Source organism: Haemorhous mexicanus, chromosome 3, assembly GCF_027477595.1.
Source record: "Haemorhous mexicanus isolate bHaeMex1 chromosome 3, bHaeMex1.pri, whole genome shotgun sequence".
NCBI classification, from domain to species: domain Eukaryota; kingdom Metazoa; phylum Chordata; class Aves; order Passeriformes; family Fringillidae; genus Haemorhous; species Haemorhous mexicanus.
This window is the reverse complement of record NC_082343.1, coordinates 40,281,382-40,290,961: the sequence shown is the minus strand read 5'-3', so window position 1 is coordinate 40,290,961 and position 9,580 is coordinate 40,281,382. Positions and strand designations below refer to the sequence as shown.

Genomic DNA, 9,580 nt, shown 5'->3' with positions numbered 1-9,580 from the left:
GTGTGCAAGCACCCTGAACATACTTGTTCAGTCAACCACAGTTCATTAATTAATATGGATGACAGCTCAGTGTACTGAATCACTAAACAGAAATTCCAAAAGGGACATACATCTCAGTGGTACCAAGCAGCCTCCAGAGCAGGAAGGAAAGGGGTCTCCACGCTGACTGCTTTGCTCACTCCAGGCTCAGGCCATTCCTGTGGGAGCCCAGTTCAGCTCTCATCCAGAAACAGGTGATGATGGTCAGATTCAGCCCTGGCATTTAGCAACCCTTCTGTCTTCCTGTTTTCTCCTTTCAGACAAAATTATACCAACGTGGTAATCTTGGTGCAGGTGGAGTCTTGTCCCTGAAGAGCAGCCTGCCAGCTGTGGGGCTGCACAGGATGGGAGAGCCAGGAACTGCCAGGGACAGAGGGCATGTGCTCGAGCTGGCCTTGGACTTGGCGAGTTAGAAGAACAATTCACAAATTCAGCACAGTCAATAAGGAAGAAAAATAGGCACGGTAAATAAAGAAATAGGCAGAGGTTTTTTTTGTAGTCACTCTTGGGGGTAGAGCTGGAATTCAGAAGGTTGTGGCAAGTACTGACAGCCATGGTCTGTGCCCAGCAGCAGGTGAGCGTGAGATTCCAGGAATCCAGCTCATTTCCATTATCTTGTTCTTTCTTATATAAGGAAAACGAAAGAATTGAGAAAATTTGCCTCTCCTGCCAACTTACCCGCCCTGTCCCTGAAGTTTCCCAGCACCGCGCTTGCACTGGATGTCAGGCTCAGCCTCTCCCTTCCCCGCTGCCCCATGCAAGGGCTGTTCAGGGCCGGCTGGAGCCCCGGCGGAGCCCGGCAGCCGCCCGGGCCCCGCTGGCACCGGAGCGCGGCCGCCGCTGCCCGGGGCCGGCAGACAAAGGGAGCCGCATCTGAGCCCTGCCGAGGCTGCGCTTGCCGGAAGAAACCTAACAATTCTTATTTACCAAATTGACAAAATCCTATCATTGCAATTAAGGGGATATGTAATTAACTGTGTCTTAATTACAGCAGCTGCCACTTCATCTGAATGCAGCAATTTGCGGAGAAACCGGGGGAGATGCTTTAAATTCGTGTGTGTAAACAGCGGGAGCGCAAACAGAGCGGCGTGCGCGGCTCCCGAGGGCGCGGTGCCTGTCCCGGGGGCACGGGCGAAGGCAGAGGCTCCCCAGAAGGCAGAGGCTGCCAGCCTACCTGGCCCTGGTGGCCTCTGGAAATCCCTCGGGAGCTTCAGGAAGCCCTGCCGCAAACCCATCGGCCCGGACTCGCACCTCGAGCTGCAGGGCTGAGCCCAGCGCCGCAAAGCCTCCTGGCAGAGGAAGGTTTTGAAGAGCCTCTCCTGACTCCCGGCCTCCGTGGGAGCAGCAGCCCCCGGTGCTTGTGCTGGGTGCACCGGGCGAGGTGAATTTCGCTTGTTCTCTCGCCGTGCACTTTCCTGGCTTCATCGCTGTGGGCCGGCAGGAGCACCCCTGCCAGCCCGCGTCCTCTCTGCTGCTCAGACCCCATCCGGCTCCCGCAGGTCTGAGTGCTGTTCTAAAAGCCTCTGCATCCTTTGCTGCTGCAGGGTCCCGTGGGTCACTTCCTGGGAGCTGCTGTGGACTTCCCAGTGTGCCAGAGTTCTCCCTGCTGGAGGTCAGGGTGTTTGTGGGTTCACTTGGGTCTCACAAACCACTTGGGTTTTGCCACCTCTCCAGCCCACCTCAGTGGTTACCAGCTCCTGCTTCCTGCCTGTAAGCCGAGCTTGGTGACTGGCTGCCGTGGCTTAGCGTGGTGAGCTGTGACAGTGGATGTGGTTTTGGATGTGGAGATGCAGCATGGATTTCCCTGCACTTCCCAGGTAAGAGCCACTGGCACTCAGGAGGTAGGAAGAGGGTGGTGCCCTGCTGGGATTGCTTCCCAGCTCTGCTCCCCAGATGTGACTGCTCCTGGGGATCAGGAGGAGAGGCCATGGTATCCCTCTGTGCCTCCGTTTACTCGTGTCAGCACAGAGCATCTGTGCCTCAGGTACGGCTCACAAATACTGAGCCAAGCCCAGAAGCATTGATTGCTGAGCTACAGCTTGAAAAGAGCCTTCCTTGCACACCCCCTCTGCCACTGCTAATCAATAGGACTGATGTGACAAAGGCTGAGGACTGCGCCCGCTCAGCTTGGCAGACATCATTGGGGCTTCATAATTCAGCTGCATTGATTTGTCCTGTATATTCCACATGTGAAATACAGCTTCTCTCCATGTGCTGTCAAGGCAGCACAGGAAGGACATCCTGCTTGGTGCTAGCAACATCCCTCTGGTTTCCTAACTGAAACCTAAACTCTTGTCTTAGTGTTCCAGTAATGGGCATCATCACAGAGACGGGATTATTAATACATGCATCAAGAATTTGAAAACTCGGGATGACATCCTGTCACTATTTAAATGATGGCACAACCTCCATGGCTGCTGGTGTAACCAGGATTTCACCAGCTGGTGCTACTCAGCTGTCACAAACTCTCTTCACATTGCTCTGGGGGCCTTTGTGTTGCAGTCAATGGCACTTGGAGAAAAACACAGTTAAACTTGTTAAAACTTGTCCATGTTAATCTCTTAAAAACCACTTAGTCATTTTAGATTTCCATGCTGAATCAGGCTTCATGGAAACCTACTAATGTTCCTCTTTCTGTCTTCTTTGGGATGGAGCACACACATGGCGTTTTTAATACCAGTGACATTTGCACGGACAAGCCGCCTTTGTTTCATCACCATTCACATTTTGCTGCCCACCTTTGGAAAGGTAAAAGGATATTCTCACTCAGTTATTTCCTTGGGACTTGTCTGTGGCATTACTGGTTGTGACTTGGGTACAGTCTTGGCAGAAAAAGTTAAAAAACAAAATAGAAGAAAACAAAGCAGCCTTTCAATTTTTTTTTAACAAAGGTGGAGTGCCTGGGCAGGAGTGATGTAATTTTCACAGCTGTGGACAACTTCAGCTTTCACTGATGTATTTTGTGGGCTCCAGTATGGGTGCCAGCAGTCTGGCTTTTGGTAACAGGATTTGGAAATGCCACCCAAAGGTTCCATTGTCATCCAAGTGACCTCAGCAATGATCACAAAAGTAATGCAGAAAACCAGACACCAGAAAAATATCTTTTCTCCATGTTCCCTGTTTGACAGGTGCGTGGTTTCATCCCACCCTGCTGACACTACCACCTTCATTAGAAGCATAAATACTGTCAGCACAGGCACCTACTGAAGGCTTCCCTCGACCCTGCCAGAGGCTGAATTATGTTCACTCTCCCACGGGTAAACCTGGAGAGACAAACCCGTGGTTGGTCACACTTGGGCACTTCATATTTGAGCACCAGTCATGCAGTTAAAAATGTTTTTATTTAACATCAAGATGTTTGTCAACAGTGAATGTCCCACACCCAGGAAGTGGTGTGCCCACACTGTTGATCTGTGGAAGCCCTCCCTACCCCTGTCCCTGTTGTGTCAGTAGCTGAGATCCCTGGATCAGAGGGACTCACTGGTTTTTGCTACTGCACCCGCCCCAACCCACACCATCTCTGCTCCCCAAAGGCTTTGGTCCTCCCCAAAGGAGGCAGGCAGGGGCTGCTGGCTCTGCCAAATCACAGAGTGTGAACAAAGGACTGTGAGGAACTGGAATGAGATCACCAAATCCATTTGATTTGTTTGGGATTTGAGCCTAGGTCTTCTGGGCAAAAGTGAATGCATTAACCCACTGTGGGAGTTAATTCCTTGCCTAGTCATTATTCAGGCATCATTAAAGTATGCATTGTGCTGGAGGTCAAATCAGATTACTCTAAAGAATTTGGAATGGGAAAAATGCTGGGGTTTTTTCATCAGCTCAAGTGTTTGGTTATCTCAGTGTTTAGCAATTTATATTGTGCCTGTCACTGTGGCATGTCATTCTATAAACAGAGGGATGCTCCAAATCTCTTATTATTTTAATGGCATTAGGGTTCTTCATCTGGGGAAAAAAATAAAATAATTTCTCTCTGGAAGATAACAGAGTAAATGGTTTAACATAAACAGTGGCTCTGGGAAAACTGCTCCCCGAGGCTCACTCAGGCAGAACATCCCAGAGCTCTGCAGTGGGACAGTCGCCCGGGCACACCTGGAGATGCTCTGGCTCTCCCCACAACGCCAGGGACAAGCACCCACTATTGCAGGAAGGGCGAAGGAGGGTGCCAGGCTGGCTCTGACTCTCCTAGAGAGGAAGAGGAGCAGCACTGTGTGGCTCTCAGCTCTTGTCCATGAGCCCTCCTCAGGAGGTATGAGGGGGGTGCCTCGTTCAAATCACACGCTCTGGCACCAGGGCAGGGAAGCAAATCACACGCTCTCCACCCGGGCTGGATGGAGGAGTGCTCTTTTCTTGGTGATCCCTAAAGATACAGCCTGGATCTTTGATCCAGATATGTAATCCAGACATATGCTGCCCTTATCACAGAATGGAAAGATGCTAGGATAGTAGCTCCATGCTGGAGGGGGAGCAGTGAGGCAGAAGCAGGAGCAAACGAAGGGTGTAAGAAGTCAGCTGCCCCCCTGAGAAACCTGTCTGGCTTTCTGGCTGTGGCAGCAAGGGAAAAGGACCCAGGAACTGGAAGCAACTTGAAAACCAGGTCAAACTAATCTGTTACTGTAAAATAAGATGATGGTCCCCTTGGGACACACAGTGGTTGGGAAGGAAGTCTAAACATTGAGACTGTTTTAGTGCTGAGAGACACAGGTCATAGTCTCGGTGCCTGGCACACTTCTGTGAGGAGGAGAGGAAGGGTGAGAGCACCAGCTGGCTGCATTGGGGATGGCAGGCAACGGATTCTTCTAAGGCTGAAAGAGGCTTCCATAAATTTGTATCTGCAGGGCTTTTATTTAACCTTGTTTCATGTGGAAACAAGGCCAAGACAATAATCCTGTTAGCTCCCTCCAGGGGAATCCCGAACTTTCTGCCCCGTTTTGAGGAAGATGATGTTCTCAAAGATGTACAGTTTGGTTCCTTTGGCTGAATGTGCACCTGAGAAGAAAACAGAAACCCAGACCTGCAGGACCTCAGGAGCAGCATTAGCAGGTGCCATGAAGGAAAGAAGATTTACAAGCACTGAAGCAACAGATATTTGCCTTCTGCAGCACAAAATGGAGAAATTGCTAAAGGGAGCACATCAGACACCAGGTAACCCAGGAGCAGGACATGAAGTTGCAGATCCAATCTGCAGAATTTCACCTGCCCAGCAGCATTTATTTGTAATTAATTTCAAACTGAATCTGAAATTCCCATGAGTTTCTCCATCCAGGGACTGAGATGTGTTTGTGTCCTTTGAAATTGATAGGATGGAGTTTAGGTGACATGAGGAGATGTCCTGAACTACACTGAATGGAAGTGCCCAGTCAGCATGGGAGAGCAGGGTGGAAAGGTGTGCAAACCTGAAAGTAGAAGGGTTCTCCTGCCACCTCCACCTCTCTCCATGAGCTAGGGGCTCAGAGAGGCTGAAAATCCTCTTCAGGCACTTCCAGTCCCACTGGCTATGAATCTGATACAGCGGTGAAACAGCATATATCCAAAATATCTCATTTCCTGGCCAGTAGCACTGGGAGAAGAGTTCATTAAATGCCAGATGAGAATCCAAGCCATATAATTCGTGTTTCAATCTAGCATGAAGGCTTTGCTCATTAAAGGAGGGATAAAAATTGCTGCCTTTGTTCCTAAATATCCTGGTGCAGGCCTTGACTTTGCCCTGCTGCAAGAGATCCTGGAAGCACAGAGTAAGATCAACTTGCTAAGGAGGAAATTCCTTGGTGCATGGAGTCCCAGTGGTGAAAAGCACTTTGTGCCGTGTCAGGGATGGTCCTTCTCCTGCATGCTCTTGGATTTCACCCAAGGCAGATCTGGGCTCTCATTGGGAACAAGAACCATCTATCATCTGTGTATTTCTGTACATTGAAACATGAAAACTGGGGGACTGTTTTAGTGCCAGCCATTCAGGTAGTGGGGCAACATGGAAAATTGCCCCTATGGCTGCTTTTGCCTCCTCCCCCATATATGGAGAGCCTGGAGCAGTTTCTCATTACTGACCTAGTGGCCGTATAACTCCAGCACAACACTTGTAGGATAATGGCTGGAGTCTCCAGACTTAGCAACTTCTTCCTTGTGGTACGTGATGGCATTTGGCCTTCCATAGATGCTGGGACAGGAGGCTCGTGAGCCAACGCCCTCTTTGGGGCAGGACACCGACACACAAATACTGCTGATCAGCACGGCTTTGTTCTTCCTGTAGCAAGGATTCATTTTACAAGATGAACCGGGGGGATTGCACTCCTACATTGTTGGGCCTGCCTGCTCCAGTCTGGCAGCTTGGCAGGGGCCTGAATTTGGCAATAGTCAGCCTGTAGTGACTGTGGGAGGGTGGGAATGGGAGACGATGCCCCATCTTTCCATAGGGATGAGGCTGCCTGGGAGGGACCTAAATACACTTGATGGTGACTGGGTGGACCGGTGGGTATGTGAAAGCAGCAGCCTGCTGACAGTCTGCCCTGAACCACTGAACCACTGGACTGTTTTTGTTTTCAGTGTTAAAGAAATATTACAAAAACATTGCACTGGGAATGGGTAGTTTAACCCTTGAGGGAGCCCATTTAACACCTTGTTGGATGACTGTGATGTTTACCTCTAGCTCTGCAGTGGTAGCAGTATCCTCTGATATCTTTTAAAAGACAACTGGGGCAGAAGTGATGCTTATGCTGCGAAATAGGTCAGACGTGATGCGACACCTTATCTGTTTAGCTGTAAACCCCACCATTCCTCCTCGGCCTCCGGATTGATTATCTGGTGGGTTTGAAATGCTGCTGAAACCTCTGCCTGTCACCTCATATCATTGCATCAAGGAGCAGGCATGGCCCTGTGTCCTTTCAGCTCAAAGGATCTAATTATTGTATCTCATTTCTGTAACCCAGGGAAAGAGGGAGGGCCATCTTAATGCACAGATGGCCTGCAATTTACGTCAGGAGCCATGGGATTAGGGACTGTCCCAGCAGAGAAAGCTCACTGGCCTTCCTTTTATTGAACTGTCTGCAAATGATGTGGAGCCAAAACCCCGGCCACCTGTGGCCACTAAACATCCAGTGGTGCTTTTTGCAGGGCTAACAGGCACGTCCTGAGCACATTCAAGGTGCGTGTGTGTGTGTGCAGGTGGAAATACACTCCAGCTTCCTAAATCCCACTTCCTGACTACGTTGCAAGAAAGAGGCATTATCTCCTTCCTGCCCTGAGTTTTCCAATGTTCCAATGTTAATAAACTGTAGGAAATCAACCAGTTTCTGCATGTTGTCCCAGAGCTGAGAATTTTTCCTCAGTGAATTCAGAAGATCCAAACGTGTCATTCTGGTTTGTGAAGTGCCTGGGAACAGCGCTTACTACCTTGAGAAGAAATCTCTAGCTCAGCAGGCATTTTAATGAGGTTGTAAAATGTCCCAGAGTATGCTAAAGACCAAAAGATTAGCCAAAAAAAATTAAAATTAATGCACTTCTAGGTTTCACCTTGAATAATTTGATTCATATGAGAGACTAAAACATCCATGTAGGAGCTGAGCTGTTGGGGGAGGAGGCTTGGTTCTGACAACAGCAATGATGCAGCCGTGTCATGAGTAGGTGCTTCGTGGTACAGGGTGGAAATGTCTGGAAGAGATACCACACTCAGGCTTGTTCTTCCCCTAATTGCCTGACTTTTATCAAGGAATAGACAAAACGAGCACTTAAAATTAGACTCTGAGAGCTCTTGCTTAAATGAAGAGACTGTCAATATTTGCAGAGCGATGCTTCGGCTCACCCAGACGGTATCTGAGTACATGGCACTTGAATGGCTGAATGCATGGAGCACTCTCTTCCCTTTCTCTGTTTAATGAAAAACAAAATGGGGAGAGCCTGATTTTGCTTTTCAGGTTCATCGTGTTCATGTTTTTTCCAGATTCTCACCAACTTGGTCTTAACTTCTGAGAAGCTGCTTCAAACAGCGGACTCAACACAATGGTGAGCACAGGACTAACACGATATGAAACACAAAACAAGAGGGGGGGAAAAAGACTCTTTTCCCCCCCTAAATGCTGTAGGTTTCTGCTTCTCTAATCTCCTGTTTTCTCTGGATTGTCAGATGAAATACTCAGAGCAGACACTGACTGGTTCTGGAAGCAGAGCGGGAGTGCATTGCCTGAAGGCTGAGTTGAATTGTAACACAGCGCGATCTTGCCAGGATGGCTAGGTAAAGCATCCCACACAACATCCTCATTTCTTGAACTTTTATCACTAAGAAATCATCATTTTGAAGCTGATGGGCATTTACATCCCAGGTGGCTGGCATCTCTTTGTGAATTTTTTATTTTACTTTGCTAGAATAGCAAAGGTATCTCTTTGTGAATTTTTTATTTTACTTTGCTAGAACATCAAGAGCCTGGTCTGGAGCAATTTCATGCTCCGCAGGTAGGGCCAGACTCTGTAGGATCTGTATTGTTACAAGCTCAAAGCATCCGCAGTGAAGGCTTCTGCCCTCTAATCTTTGTGCGCCCAAAGCATTTTTCATCCATCCCTGACCTCTGTATCTCTCGCTTTTGCAGGCAATCTGTTGTCCTCCCTTGCAAAACCTTCCCTGTCTCTGTCTCCCAGTGATGTGCGGCTGATTCCCACAGCAGAGGATGGAAAGTCTTGTGTGCCTGCTTCCCCTCTCCGCTGCATCCGTCACCCTGCACGGGCGTTGCTGGGTCCCTGTGCTGGGGAGCAGCATGGGCGTGGCTCATGCAACAGCACTTCCCACCTCTTCCACCTAGACTGACATTTAATAAATGTCTTGTAAACCTCTGAGTACTGCACAAAGAAGGCTGAATGTTTTTATCTTCCCTCTACAGCTCAGATGCTTGCTAAAAGCCCCATCACATGAGAACCTCATTTTCAGTTTTCCTGAACTGATGTCCTGGCCATGGCACCATGATGCAGTCACCAGTTAGACCCAGTCAGACCAGTTAGACCATTTCTTCTTCCACAGTAGGTCCCTGAAAGTGAGAAGATGTTCTCCATCCTGGGAGTACTCGCTGACCTACCCCTGAGGTCAGGGCATACAATTCCAACCCTGATTTCCTGGAACAAACCATCCATAAAAGCAGAAGTATCTGACAAATTTGGTCTGGCACAGGCTGTTCATTGCAAATCTTAATGCAAATAAGAGAAATGTCAGTGCTAAAAGAGAAAGAGTATTTAGGAAAAAAAAAATCTTGTGCTGTTTTGTGGCATTTGTGCATAAAATAATGAGGCCAAATATATCACCATTGGATTTGAGCCAGATAAGTTCATAACGTCTAATCCAGCTGGTGGATCATGACTCCCTTCATTATTTAAAGCAATGCTGTGGGAAAAGACACACAGCAAAGCTAACAAGATGGTGCTTGAGCTGCCATATTCCTGGCAGCCCGACAAATGCAGCGTGCGTTTTCTCACACCAGCAGGGAGAGGAAAGGAAAACGTGGAGCTAACAAGGAGCCCAGCATTCCCTCACGACGCAGGCTGAGCCTCACCCACTGCTAGCTCC

General features: G+C 48.8%; 1 long non-coding RNA gene across 1 annotated transcript; it reads left to right on the top strand.

Annotated features, from left to right (window-relative positions):
- Positions 1 to 619: 619 nt before the first annotated feature.
- Positions 620 to 8,859, top strand: LOC132324870 (uncharacterized). The gene is made up of 4 exons (XR_009485754.1): positions 620 to 2,787; positions 4,878 to 5,184; positions 7,973 to 8,034; positions 8,156 to 8,859. It is a non-coding gene; the product is annotated as an uncharacterized LOC132324870 (long non-coding RNA).
- Positions 8,860 to 9,580: the final 721 nt, after the last annotated feature.